The following is a 13,606-nucleotide window of genomic DNA, read 5'->3' as shown; positions in this document are numbered from 1 at the left end:
ATTTGACTAGAAGAAGAAGAGTTTGGATTTGATATCCCGCCTTTCACTCCCTTTAAGGAGTCTCAAAGCAGCTCACATTCTCCTTTCCCTTCCTCCCCCACAACAAACACTCTGTGAGGTGAGTGGGGCTGAGAGACTTCAGAGAAGTGTGACTGGCCCAAGGTCACCCAGCAGCTGCAGGTGGAGGAGCGGAGACTCGAACCTGGTTCCCCAGATTACGAGACTACCGCTCTTAACCACTACACCACACTGGCTCTCACATCGAACAGCTCTATCTGAGAGCTAATCCAAGACTTCCTTTTGTGCTGTGTTTCTAGGCATAGGTCTGGGCTTTAAAGGTCTCTAAGCAAGTTTTCTGCAGATTGCTGTTTGTTCAAATTCAGAAGTCAAATGTGGGTTTTCTGGGAGAAAGTACTGGAACCAAAACAAAAGCAAAACCCTGCTCAGAAACAGCTTTTAAATCATGGACCTGTGCTTGGAAAACATGGTACAAAAGGAAGTCTGGATAAGGCCTGAGTGATGAAATTCCGGCTTGAGGGCAGGCTGAGGAAGAAGCTGTCAGAGAAAACAACCAATGTGGTTAAAAGAGGCAGGGTAGCATTAAGGGTCATAGTCAACAAAAGAGTGGCAAAAGCTGTACTGGGATGCAATCTCAAAAATGATAGAATGATCTCGATACGAATCCAAGGCAGACCTTTTAACATCACAGTAATCCAAGTTTATGCACCAACTACTGGTGCTGAAGAAACTGAAATTGACCAATTCTATGAAGACTTACAACACCTTATAGAAGTGACACCAAAGAAGGATGTTCTTCTCATTATAGGGGATTGGAATGCTAAAGTAGGGAGTCAAGAGATAAAAGGAACAACTGGCAAGTTTGGCCTTGGAGATCAAAACGAAGCAGGGCAAAGGCTAATAGAGTTCTGTCAAGAGAACAAGCTGGTCATCACAAACACGCTTTTCCAACAACACAAGAGACGACTCTACACATGGACATCACCAGATGGGCAGCATCGAAATCAGATTGATTATATTCTCTGCAGCCAAAGATGGAGAAGCTCTATACAGTCAGCAAAAACAAGACCTGGAGCTGACTGTGGCTCAGATCATCAGCTTCTTATAGCAAAATTCAAGCTTAAACTGAAGAAAGTAGGAAAAACCACTGGGCCGGTAAGATACAATCTAAGTCAAATCCCTTATGAATACACAGTGGAAGTGAGGAACAGGTTTAAGGATTTAGATTTGGTGGACAGAGTGCCTGAAGAACTATGGATGGAGGCTCGTAACATTATACAGGAGGCAGCAACGAAAACCATCCCAATGAAAAGGAAATGCAAGAAAGCAAAGTGGCTGTCCAATGAGGCCTTACAAATAGCGGGGGAGAGAAGGCAAGCAAAATACAAGGGAGATCGTGAAACATACAGGAAATTGAATGCAGATTTCCAAAGAATAGCAAGGAGAGACAAGAAGACCTTCTTAAACAAGCAATGCAAAGAAATAGAGGAAAGCAATAGAATGGGAAGAACCAGAGATCTGTTCAAGAAAATTGGAGATATGAAAGGAACATTTCATACAAAGATTTCCATAATAAAGGACAAAAGTGGAAAGGACCTAACAGAAGCAGAAGACATCAAGAAGAGGTGGCAAGAATACACAGAGGAATTATACCAGAAAGAAACGGATGTCTCATATACCCCAGGTAGTGTGGTTGCTGACCTTGAGCCAGACATCCTGGAGAGTGAAGTCAAATGGGCCTTAGAAAGCACTGCAAATAACAAGGCCAGTGGAAGTGATGGCATTCCAGCTGAACTATTTAAAATTTTAAAAGATGATGCTGTTAAGGTGCTACACTCAATATGCCAGCAAGTTTGGAAAACTCAGCAGTGGCCAGAAGATTGGAGAAGATCAGTCTACATCCCAATCCCAAAGAAGGGCAGTGCCAAAGAATGCGCCAACTATCGCACAATTGCACTAATTTCTCACGCTAGCAAGGTTATGCTTAAAATTCTACAAGGAAGGCTCAAGCAGTATGTGGACCGAGAACTCCCAGAAGTGCAAGCTGGATTTAGAAGAGGCAGAGGAACCAGAGACCAAATTGCAAACATGCGCTGGATTATGGAGAAAGCTAGAGAGTTCCAGAAAGACATTTACTTCTGCTTCATTGACTATGCAAAAGCCTTTGACTGTGTTGACCATGGCAAACTATGGCAAGTTCTTAAAGAAATGGGAGTGCCTGATCACCTCATCTGTCTCCTGAGAAATCTCTATGTGGGACAAGAAGCTACAGTTAGAACTGGATATGGAACAACTGACTGGTTCAAAATTGGGAAAGGAGTACGACAAGGCTGCATTTTGTCTCCCTGCTTATTTAACTTATATGCAGAATTCATCATGCGAAAGGCTGGGCTGGATGAATCCCTAGCCGGAATTAAGATTGCCGGAAGAAATATCAACAACCTCAGATATGCAGATGACACAACCTTGATGGCAGAAAGTGAGGAGGAATTAAAGAACCTTTTATTGAGGGTGAAAGAGGAGAGTGCAAAATATGGTCTGAAGCTCAACATCAAAAAAACGAAGATCATGGCTACTGGTCCCATCACCTCCTGGCAAATAGAAGGGGAAGAAATGGAGGCAATGAGAGATTTTACTTTCTTGGGCTCCATGATCACTGCAGATGGTGACAGCAGCCACGAAATTAAAAGACGCCTGCTTCTTGGGAGAAGGGCAATGACAGGCCTAGACAGCATCTTGAGAAGTAGAGACATCACCTTGCCAACAAAGGTCCGTATAGTTAAAGCTATGGTTTTCCCAGTAGTGATGTATGGAAGTGAGAGCTGGACCATAAAGAAGGCTGATCGTCGAAGAATTGATGCTTTTGAATTATGGTGCTGGAGGAGACTCTTGAGAGTCCCATGGACTGCAAGAAGATCAAACCTCTCCATTCTGAAGGAAATCAGCCCTGAGTGCTCACTGGAAGGACAGATTGTGAAGCTGAGGCTCCAGTACTTTGGCCACCTCATGAGAAGAGAAGACTCCCTGGAGAAGACCCTGATGTTGGGAAAGATGGAGGGCACAAGGAGAAGGGGGCGACAGAGGACGAGATGGTTGGATAGTGTTTTCGAGGTTACCAGCATGAGTCTGACCAAGCTGCGGGGGGCAGTGGAGGACAGGAGTGCCTGGCGTTCTCTGGTCCATGGGGTCACGAAGAGTCGGACACGACTAAACGACTAAACAACAACAACAAAGCATTAAGGGTGAAGATAAGCAAAGGGAAAGGAAACAACTCCAGGAAATCTTGGTGCACAGGAAACAGAAATAAGAATGCAGGGGATGGGGAGGGTGGGATCACAGTGTCAAGAGGACTTTGCTAGGACCTGAATTTCACATTTATTTGAACTAACCTACCAGTAAGGAGGGCGCAGGTGGCGCTGTGGGTTAAAGCCTCAGCGCCTAGGACTTGCCGATCGAAAGGTCGGCGGTTCGAATCCCTGCGGCGGGGTGCGCTCCCGCTGCTCGGTCCCAGCGCCTGCCAACCTAGCAGTTTGAAAGCACCTCCGGGTGCAAGTAGATAAATAGGGACCGCTTACCAGCGGGAAGGTAAACGGCGTTTCCGTGTGCGGCTCTGGCTCGCCAGATGCAGCTTTGTCACGCTGGCCACGTGACCCGGAAGTGTCTCCGGACAGCGCTGGCCCCTGGCCTCTTAAGTGAGATGGGCGCACAACCCCAGAGTCTGTCAAGACTGGCCCGTACGGGCAGGGGTACCTTTACCTTTACCTTTTTACCAGTAAGGAACTTACTTTTGTTTTGGTGGCACAACTACTCAGTGCAGAATTGGAAAGTGACACCTACACATCACACAATGGCAACAGAATGCATGGACAATTGCTTCAGTTGAAAAGTTGACCAAAAGAGTGCACGCTTTGGACTGCACATGTGACATGGATGGCTTTATTGAAATATGATAACCTTTTACTATATATTATTTTTTAAAATGCATTTTTTATTATTTTTATGAAAAGTAAAGCGGCTATAAGCCTGAACTTTATTACAAAACAAGGACTGTTGGCAACAGGGTTCCCACTCACATAACAAACAGGCGACGGAGGAGAACCCAGAACAAAAGAAGATTCTTACATTTATATCTTTTAATTTCCATACAGAACAATGAAAACGAGACGTCAGACGAGGGATTAAACAGGCAAGTGGTAAGTCAGAAGAGGCAAATCCCTGATAATCATTGTTTGACGACATTTGGTTCGTGTTATTGTTTGGCAGGCAGTGTACACCAAGGTGGAGTAAGCAGGGGCAGAGCGTGGTGGGTGTGGGCCGCCCCATGCGCCATCATGGGGGGGGGGTGACAAAGCGCCTTGTGGGAAGCACAGCCCGTCCCCTGGAGGTCCTGCCCCCTCCCCAAAACAACACCCCCAATGCGGACCGGCGCTACAGGGCCCCCCTCCCTCTCCAACCCAAGCAGCCCACCCTCTTAACACTCCCCACTGCTGCCCCAAATCGCAGCTGACTTCGTGTCAGCATCCCCAAGCCCTCACTCCCAGTGGCGTAGTAAGGTCAGGTGGTACAACAACAGGGAATGCAAGAGAATGGGCTGCTCGGGGGGGGGGGGAGAGAAGCCCCAAGCGCCAACCCGCACCAAAGGTGCCACCCTGGGGAGGGGAGCGGTCGACCTCTCCCCCCCCCCAGCTCCGGCGCCCGCCTGCTTCGCCTTGCCCAGTCCATGGAGAGGCGGCCAGCTGCGAGCGCCCCTGGATCACACCCAGCTCCACCGGCCGGCACCCACTAGACCCACCATCCCTGTCCTGGGGGCACCCAGAGGGCTAGTGGCAGGGGAAGTAGAGGCATTTCCTCAACCACAAAGTGTATCTGGATGCACACAGCTGCTGTGTTGGCGAATCCTCAGCCGCATGCCGAACAGCCTCCTCTCTGCTTGCACCCCGCTGGTGCTGGGTTCTGGTGGTGGCGCTTTTTTGAAGACCTTCCAGACGCAGGAGACGAGGGAACGGGGGCCAAGGCACAAGGGGGTCTTCTGAATATTCTTTTTCACACTGGCCTCATTCACTCTGGGCTCCAGGTTTTCTTTGTTGTCGCCAGACGGGGGCCACAGACCCTTTGCAGCATCTGCAAGTGAATTATTGTGGGGTGGCCTTTGGCTGCTATTATCTTCTGGGATGCCAGGCTGCTCTTGTGGAGACCCCATTGCCTCTTTCTTTTCCTGCAGCTGCTTCGCCTCCTGGGTCGTGGGGCAGAGAGCTCTGGTCTTGTTCATCTGCCCATTGAAGGTGTTTTTTTTTTCTTTTTTTTTGCACTTCCATGCTTGGAGGGCTGCTGGGGGGTACTTCTTCTGGCATCCCCAGCAGCCTCCATGCTGCCAGTGTCACAAACGTGGATGGCCTTCTTCCCTCGGCTGGGCAGAGGGTGCTGGTTCTGGTTCTGCAGCTGGGACTTCAGCTCCCCTCCTGCGGCCATCTCCTTCTCCAAGCCCCCTTGATTTCCCCTCTTTTGGGGGCCATGTCCAGCCCACGCTGGCTGCTGTGAGAGGCGACGGAGGCCTGTGGGGGGTCCCTGCCCCTTTGTGGGGGGATCTTCTTCCTGCCTGGTTGGGGGTCCCCACTCTCTCTGTCCTCCGGGCACCCGGGGGGCTGGTAGCAGGGGTGAGGCATCTAATCATAGCCTGCATTTTTATTAAGGCTTGATCAGGGCCTGTATTTTAAAATGAGCTTAAAGATTTTCAAAATGTTTCATGCCAGGCAGAAAACCAGCTGCCTAAGAACCTTGGCAAGATGTTTATCCTCCTGGACAAGGGGGCCCCCTGATTTATAGCAGAAAACAATTCTCAAAGTCAAAGGGAATTACAGGCTGAGAGCCAAGGTTACACTGACCCTACATATTACAGAAGATATAAGAAGGCTGAGAAAACATAATTAAGAGTGGGTAAACAGTAAAATAAAACCATGTGCCTCCCATTAAACTTGAGCCATATTTTCCTAAGGTTAAAAGGCCAAGAGCATCTGGCTGGCAGAAAGGGAGGGAGTATTTTGGGAAGTCTTTTTCTAAAGTTGTTTCTTTCTTAAACTGAGATCCTTTTAAGATTTCTTTTCCTTTTAAAAGGTTATTTATGTTATGTATTAAATATATTGGCTTAAATGTAATTATGCAAAGGAATTAGAAACTAAGAAATGTTAAATCCTTATGCTAGATTCTTATTTCGTATAGTTGGAAGAGACCACAGGGGCCATCAGCCCAGCCCCCCTTGCCAAGCAGGAAACATCATTAGAGCACATATATGGTTGTCAGGCCTTTGTTTAAAGACCTCCAAAAGAAGGAGATCTTTCAATGTTGATGTGAACTCAAGATCCTTGACATATGTTTAAGATAAAAATTTAAAACTATTAATCCATCTGTTTTGGAAGGCAATAGGGCAAGGAGGGCAAGAGGTGAGCTGGTAATTAAGGTTCCTTGTTGAGACAAATGTAAGATAAATGACTACTTATTTGTCATTTATAGATAGAAGAATATATAGCTTTTTGTTTCCTATAAAAGGCAAAAAGGAAATGAGTGTATCTTTTGTGATTGGTTCTAGCAAACAGCCAATAGGAATTTCAACCAGGCTGATTGGACAGAGGCAGCCACAGGAGGAGCAAGGGGGCTGGATTAAGGAAATATAAGTGCTGGCCGGAATGGCAGGAGGCCAGGCCAGAGCTTGGTAACCATATACCACTGTGCCTCATATTTATTTGTCCGACAAATAAATTATTATTTTAATTTCTCTATTGCTGCGTTGAATATTTCATTCCAGCTAAGCGTTAACCACAAGCAGGGTGCTACAGGGGAACTCCTCATTGGTCCCATAGCTGGGGCAGTAGTCCGTGGAAATGCCTGAGCCACTCAGGGGTGTTTCCTCATCATCGTCATCACGCAGGTAGTAAGCCTTGTGATCTGCTGCGTAGTGTCAGAAGGGAGGCCCTCATTCACTCTGGGCTCCGGGTGTTCTTCTTTGTTGTCGCCAGACGGGGGCCACAGCCCCTCTGCAGGTGAATTATTGTGGGACGGCCCTTGGCTGCTATTCTCATCTGGGATGGTGCCAGGCTGCTCTTGACTCGCAGCGTAAATTAATAAGTGAAAGAATAAGAGCTTTAATGAGCTCACAACTGAGGCGGACTGAAAACACAGAGAGAAAATGGCTGCCACTTATAGGGAGAATGAGTCCCATGTCAGAGCAACTCAGCAGTTAGCAGTTAGGCCTGAGTAACTTTACTAGGCCCAAATGATTGTGCAGTCCCAGCACCTCCCAGCCTGCTTTTCTGCTTCGGCTGTCATGTGTCTTTGTCACATGACAGCTCTTGTAGCGACACCCACTTCCTCTTCCTCTTCCTCTTCCTGCAGCCATTCAGGACTTAGTATCATAGAATCATAGAGTTGGAAGAGACCACAAGGGCCATCGAGTCCAACCCCCTGCCAAGCAGGAAACACCATCAGAGCACTCCTGACATATGGTTGTCAAGCCTCTGCTTAAAGACCTCCAAAGAAGGAGACTCCACCACACTCCTGGGCAGCAAATTCCACTGTCAAACAGCTCTTACTGTCAGGAAGTTCTTCCTAATGTTTAGGTGGAATCTTCTTTCTTGTAGTTTGGAACCATTGCTCCGTGTCCGCTTCTCTGGAGCAGCAGAAAACAACCTTTCTCCCTCCTCTATGTGACATCCTTTTATATATTTGAACGTGGCTATCATATCACCCCTTAACCTCCTCTTCTCCATCATAAGGCATCGTTTCCAGGCCTTTGACCATTTTGGTTGCCCTCCTCTGGACACGTTCCAGTTTGACAGTCCTTCTTGAACTGTGGTGCCCAGAACTGGACACAGTACTCCAGGTGAGGTCTGACCAGAGCAGAATACAGTGGCACTATTACTTCCCTTGATCTAGATGCTATACTCCTATTGATGCAGCCCAGAATTGCATTGGCTTTTTTAGCTGCCGCGTCACACTGTTGGCTCATGTCAAGTTTGTGGTCAACCAAGACTCCTAGACTTAGTAGATCTGTACAACGTGGTCTCCTTGCTTTCCGCCTTCCTCCTCCAGAGGCTGCCTGTTGTTCCTCCTGCCATTTCCCCAGCCATTAATCTTCAGACTTTGCTGATTGTTACTCCCGCTTTCTCACTGTCTAATATGTCATGATTTTTAAAATAAATTTAGGCACCAGTTTTTCTGATTCTGTCGCAGCTAAGCCACCCAAGGGCTCTTGAGCCAAGGCTGGGCCTCAACTGCCCAGTGAGGTTGGGATTCTGAGCTGATGTCATAGACTGGTTCTGATCAGTCCATTTCCTGTTTCCCCTGAGGGTGACCACTGAACACACCACCCAAGAGAAAAAGGGGAAAAGCAGAGAAATCTTTTAGTTCTGTAGCAAGAAAGAATGAGTGCCAGGAGTTTTATTTCCCCTGCCCTCCTCCACTGCAACACCTTTTCATCATCATCATTATTATTATTAATATTAAAGATTTTTTCAAGGTACATTTTCCATAGGTCAGTTTCATTTGTTGAGACATTAGGGTTACATTAGGAAGAAAAGGGGGGGAGAGGTGGAGGGGGCCGTGGGGGTGGGGGTGGGAGGTGAGGTTTCTATTTTGCTTAATGTACAGTGGTGCCTCACAAGACGAAATTAATCCGTTCCGCAAGTCTCTTCATCTTGCGGTTTTTTCGTCTTGCGAAGCACGGCTATTAGCGGATTAGCGGATTAGCGCTATTAGCGGTTTAGCGGGTTAGCGGCTATTAGCGCCGCTAAATTTTAGCTCGCTGTTAAATTTCGGCATAACCCCTATCTACCGCACTCCGTCCTACTTAACATCGCTTATGGCCGCGTCTCACCGATATGCCTTCATTAGAGCTAGGTTTAATGTCTTTCCAACAAACGTTCTGAGACATAGATTCACTAAGGGCCAAGTCCCTTCAATGTGTGCTTGTGAAATGAAAACATCTGAATCTCTACATCATGTTATGTTTATCTGCCCTTTGTACAGTTCAGCCCGTGCTAGCATACTAAACTCCATAATCCAGCCTATGGCTGACAAACCAGTAGACCTACAGCTTGCCTGGGTTCTTCAAGATGTGGATCCTTATATTACCCTACAGGTTGCTAAATTCCTAACAGCCATCCTCTCGTACAAGAGACGGAATGGAATGTTAGCTGATTATTGATAGTTATAAGAATTTTCTATAACGACATCAGATATTGATTTTAGTGTAGTGCAAAATTTTTTTAATTTAAATTTAAATTTTAATATTAATCTTAATCTTAAACTTTTCTTATGAATTGGCTAATATTTGTCCTTGTGAGTTGTGAACAGTGTTATACTACTTGTTGTTTGTACGAGTCCGCTGTTTTATTTGATTTGTTTTGTTGTGTTGTGTTTCATGATGGGCGTAAAGCCGAATAAACATTTGATTGATTGGGGGGGAAAGGAAAAAAACTCGCAAGAACTCGCCCGATGTTTCGTCTTGCAAAGCAAGCCCATAGGGAAATTCGTCTTGCGAGGCACCTCAAAAGACGGAAAACTCTGTCGTCTAGCGAGTTTTTCGTCTTGCGAGGCATTCGTCTTGCGGGGCACCACTGTATGTGCTTTGGTGGTGAGAGAGGTTGGGGCTGGCCTGGGGTGCGGCTGCTTGTTTGTGATTGGCTGTGGTGAACTTTGTTTTTGTGGGGTGGGTGGGTGCTTTTGAATTGGATTCGCATGCTGTTGGCAGTGTGGCATTTGCCCAATCTTTGGGGATACCTTTGTATTGGGGGAGAGAAAGGGATAATAGGTTGACCAGTAAGAAAGCCTGGAGGCGGAGCCTACCTGATTTTGCAGCTCAGCCCAGAGGTTTTTGTCAGTTAGTTCGCTGGTTCTTTTGTGGTGGGGGGAGATAGAGGAGTCAGTTACAGACAGGGACAAGACTGAGAGGGAATAGAGTGACAGCGTTTCGAATATATTTTAAAACTTGTTTGTGTTTGAAATAAACTTTAATCTTCGTTGTTAACTCTACCTGACTGAGACTCAATACTTCACTGGGAAACCCTGGGGTTTCCCCCACAAAATTGGTGTAAGTGGAAGGATAAAGTAGTAATAATAATAATAATAATAATAATTCATTATTTGTACCCCGCCCATCTGGCTGGGTTTTCCCAGCCACTCTGGGCGGCTTCCAACAAAGACCAAAAATACATTAAAATGTCACACATTAAAAGCTTTCCTAAACAGGGCTGCCTTCAGATGTCTTCTAAAAGTCTGGTAATAGTTGTTCTCTTTGACATCTGATGGGAGGGTGTTCCACAGGGTGGGTGCCACTACCAAGAAGGCCCTCTGCCTGGTTCCCTGTAGCTTTGCTTCTCGCAATGAGGGAACCTCCAGAAGGCCCTTGGCGCTGGAGTGGTGTACAGGTCAATAGTCCGTGAAACGACTGGGGTCTGTGTACGAACGCCACAGGCGTGTTCTTGTCATTGTCTTGTTGGGCTGTGTATGTGATAAAGGGGAGCCATACAGGGGTGAAGGTATCTTCTTCTATTTGTCCCCGTGTCAGTTTCAGTTTATTCAGTTTATTGGTTAATTTTTCTAGTACGGCTGTTTCCCATACTTACGTAGTTGGTCTTTAAGGTGCTACTGGAAGGAATTTTTTTATTTTGTTTTGACTATGGCAGACCAACACGGCTACCTATCTGTAACTGATCCCATACTATGGTCCATTCTTACTCCTGATAGGTCTCTCCAGTGTCTGACTATGATGTTTCTAGCTGCTGAGAGTAGGTGGGTTATGAGTTCTTTGTGATATGAGTGGGCATTATTCTCTTGGAATATGTTTAGTAGGGCCAGTTCTGGCGTGGTTTCTAATACTTGCTTAGTTATTTGACATATTGCTTGTAATAATAATAATAATAATAATAATAATAATAATTTATTATTTATACCCCGCCCATCTGGCTAGGCCTCCCCAGCCACTCTGGGAGACTTCCAAAAAAACATTAAAATACAGTAATCCATCAAACATTAAAAGCTTCCCTAAACAGGGCTGCCTTCAGATGTCTTCTAAAAGTCCAGTAGTAGTTGTTCTCTTTGACATCTGGTGGGAGGGCGTTCCACAGGGCGGGTGCCACTACCGAGAAGGCCCTCTGCCTGGTTCCCTGTAACTTGGCTTCTCACATCGCTGTTGTCCAGAATAGTTGGGTTTTGGGGCATTCCCACCACATGTGGAGGTATGTGCCTGTGGGGGCGCACCCTCTCCAGCATTTTGATGAGGTTCCTGGGCATATTAGCACTAATTTCCTTGGTGTTAGTTACCACCTGTAGGTGAGTTTCAGAGTGAGTTCTCTCCTTCTCGTTGATATGGATTTAAAGGAGGGTTTAGACCACATTCTGGTCCACTGAGTGGAGTTAATCTCATAGCCTATGTCATCTTCCCATTTTTTTTTTTATTATGTCTAGGGGGTTCGTGGGGTTTTGGAGTAATATTTTGTATATTGCGGATACCATCCCTTTGCCATGTCTCTTTGTTGTTAGGAGGTTTTCAAAGGTTGTCAGGGGCCTAGTTGCTGTTGATTTTACTACTGGGTTGTTTAAGAGGGCATGTAATTGGTGGAGTGTTAACCAGGGCAATTGGGTGTCCTCTAGTTTGTCTTGTATTTCTTGTGTTGACAAAGGTTTGTTATTTTTATAGAAGTCTGTTAGGCGTTATAGGCCTTTGGTTTGCCAGGTTTTTATTTGGAGGTTTTGTGCTGCGTGATGGAATAGTGGGTGGTGTGCCAGGGGAATTAGTGGGGATGGTGTTGGGGACAGTTTGCCTATTTCTGTTTTCCATGCTTTGAGCATGGTCTCTGTGTGTGTACCTGGTGAGTGTTGTGGGAATTTTCCTTAGTTTGTTTGGAAGGAATGGGTATGCTGTGGTGCAGGTATTTTCAATTGTGTCCCTCTCTCTAGGTGTATCCATTATTTTGTCTCATCTTCTAGTATATAGGGGATTATGTGGCATATTTGGTTGGCAATGTAATATGCTTCTATGTTGGGGATTCCCCATCCTTCCCCTGAGGAGGGGAGGTGCAGATATTTGGGGCTTATTCTTGGTTTTTTGTGTGAGAAGATAAATAAGTGTAGTTTTTTTCTGCCATTTTCAGAGTTGGGTTGAGGGATCCAGATTGGGAGGTGTCAGGGAACTGACATCGGAGCGAGAGGTGGAGGCAAGGCTCCAAACCGATGCAGGAGAGGGGACCAGCAGGGGGGAAGGAATTCAGCGTAACACCGGTAGAGAAGGGAGGGAGATGGAGGATTCGGAGAGAGGTCTCCAAGAACCTTCACCCGAGACTAGTGGGGAGAGCGCGGACACGCCTCTGCCTTCCCCTTACTTGCGCAGACGGGTTCCGCGCAGGGAAAGTAGGAGGAGACTTGGTGTCAAACAGCTTTTATGCTGGAAGAGGTTCAAGAAACGCCCACTGATGGATTCTGCAAGTGACTGACCGGCCACGGAGTGTGGGCTGTCGGCCAAGGCATGGTTGGCCAGGCAATCTAACCTAAACTGAAGGCAACTTATGCGCAAGTAACCCCTTACAACCATTACAGCAGTCCGTCAGTCCCTGAAGTTACTTGTGCACAGGCAGGGGGACCATGAGCCAGACTGGAGGTGCCGGGGCAGCGGGGCAAGCTGTGAGTGTGCAGGACCTGGTGGAGAGGAACCGGGACCTGGAACAGCATGTAGCCCTGCTGATGGCGCGGCTGGATGAAAGGCGCACTCAGGATGCGAAGGTTAGACCCACCCCCGTGGCAAGGAAAGTGCCGGGACTAGTACACAGGTTTGGGGGGAAGCCCCAGGACTATAACGCGTTCCGAACGGAAATAGAGTATGCTTTGGAACTGCAGCACGATGACTTTGCTGACGATGCAGAGAGGGTGGCATACATCGTGGGGCACCTTCAGTATGGGGCGCGTGAATGGGTCAGGCCCCTAATGGCCGCGCAGAATCATAGAATCATAGAACTGTAGAGTTGGAAGGGACCCTGAGGATCATCTAGTCCAACCCCCTGCAAGGCAGGAATATGCAGCTGGTCCATACAGGGAACGAACCTGCAACCTTGGTGTTATCAGCACCGTGGTCTAACCAACTGAGCTATCCAGGCTCAGTTATCCAGCTATCCAGAATGCTGCCATGAGGGACGTTCGGAAGTTCCTCCAGGCTTTGGACGCGATGTATTCAAGCCAAATTGAGCAGAGTGCGGTTCAGCGGGAACTGATGAGATGCAAGCAGGGGAACCTATCCGTTAGAGACTATTGGTCCCGTTTTGCGATGTTAATACACCGGCTGGAATGGGATCTAGATTCCCCACCTATAAAAATGCTGTTTGAGGAGGGGTTGTCCCCAACCGTGAAGGACGAGCTCTCCCGCGCCCCGCCCGGAATCTATGGATGGATTGACCAAAGCTGCGCTTGCGATAGGAGCCCGGCAGGAAGCGCGCGCTTTGGAAAGGCGGGAAGGGAGAGGAGAGCGTTGCCCTGACTACCGCATTCCTGAGATGCCAAAGCAGCCTTCCGGGTCCGTTGAGCCAATGGAAATCGATGGAGCGCGCGC

Source organism: Podarcis cretensis (assembly GCF_951804945.1).
Source record: "Podarcis cretensis genome assembly, chromosome: 13".
NCBI lineage: Eukaryota > Metazoa > Chordata > Lepidosauria > Squamata > Lacertidae > Podarcis > Podarcis cretensis.
The sequence above is the reverse complement of the archived record's forward strand: the minus strand, read 5'-3'. Positions refer to the sequence as shown.